Below are 1,474 nucleotides of genomic sequence, written 5' to 3'. Positions count from 1 at the left end.
GGAGATGCTAAAAATGGAGGTACTTCTTCACCCATCTTTACAAGTGATGTTAGTAGATCTCCACCAAACCCAGAAGAGGTCTATGCCTCTCACTTTCCTGAAGCAGACTTTGAGGCATACACTTATACTCATGGAGATCGAACCTTTGATGTTCCCCCTCATGTTCAAACTCCTGCACCTGATTCGACTGGTCCCAGCTCTGTTATAGATCACTCTGGAGATTTTCAGCAAGTGATAGAACTTCTTTTAGAACTAAAGGGACAGCAATATGCCTTTGAGTTTGAAATGAAGCACATGATGACTGTCTTCAAGGCATCCACAGACTCTCTTCAAGAATAGATTCACTCTCTCAAGCAGGAACAGGCAAAGGGAGCGGATATTCAGCAACTTAAGGAGTCTTTGCAGAAGCTTGAAGACACAGTCAAGTCAATGGGGGATTTCCAGCTCGTTCGCATCCCCAAGTAGCCCTAATTTAAAACAACTCTTTTCAATTGTTTTTGTCTCCACTTTTTGCTAATGACAAAAAGGGGGAGAAAGTGCAGATTTGAGTAGTTTTGATTTGATTTGACTTTTGTTTGTTTACTTTTGTTTGGTTGTGAATGGTTTGGACTGTGTTTTGATGGTTTGGACTGTGTGTTGATCGTTTAATGCTTGTAGTATCCTAAGCATTGTTGGTATTTGGTATTCATGGTAAAGATAGTTGTTTTTACAGGACTAACTCACTTCTTGTGGATGCAGATTCGATACTATATTTATTCTAATACAATTATCTTTTATGAGATATCCATGTTTGCTTGAGTATTGTATTGCAGGTCAAAAGTATCCAAATCTGCAGGAAAGTTTTGTCACCATAAAAAAGGAGGAGATTATTGGAGAAAACTTCCTTAATTGTTTTGAAGTTGACAAAACGTTTCCATCAGTCTAGTCTGAAGACTTGCAGACTCTTTCGTCAAAGTTTGAAGATAGCCAGACCGCCAGACTCAAGATTTAAAGTCTGTCTTCACTGACAGTTTCTAGACTGACGAAGATGACTTATCCAGAATCGAGTATTTCTCTAAGGATTTGATTCTGTGACACCCCCAATCCAGCAAGGTCGCCACAAATACCTATCGCTCCACCTAATGAATACTAGTTACGTATCTTTGATATAAAGAGGTTTAAAGAAGGATCGAGGTCCATAGGTATTTTTTTTTTTTTTATGAAAAGAGATTAGCGCAGCTCATGGCGAAATTAAAGATAAGTCTCACCATCCCTCTAGTCTCTTAATGATGGTACAATGCACACCTACTTCACATCGAAGGAAAACATAAGCCGAGCCATTTTTATTTACATTTTTAAGATGGACATCTTGGGTCGATACAACCAAAAAGCCAAGACTTTTAGCTAAACTTAGCTACAGCTCAAAAGAGAGATCTCGACCCCCTACATCGATCATGTATAACCCTCCATCTACAAGTGTCGGCTATTCCCAAAA

Source organism: Eucalyptus grandis, chromosome 8 (assembly GCF_016545825.1).
Source record: "Eucalyptus grandis isolate ANBG69807.140 chromosome 8, ASM1654582v1, whole genome shotgun sequence".
NCBI classification, from domain to species: Eukaryota; Viridiplantae; Streptophyta; class Magnoliopsida; order Myrtales; family Myrtaceae; genus Eucalyptus; species Eucalyptus grandis.
The sequence above is the reverse complement of the archived record's forward strand: the minus strand, read 5'-3'. Positions refer to the sequence as shown.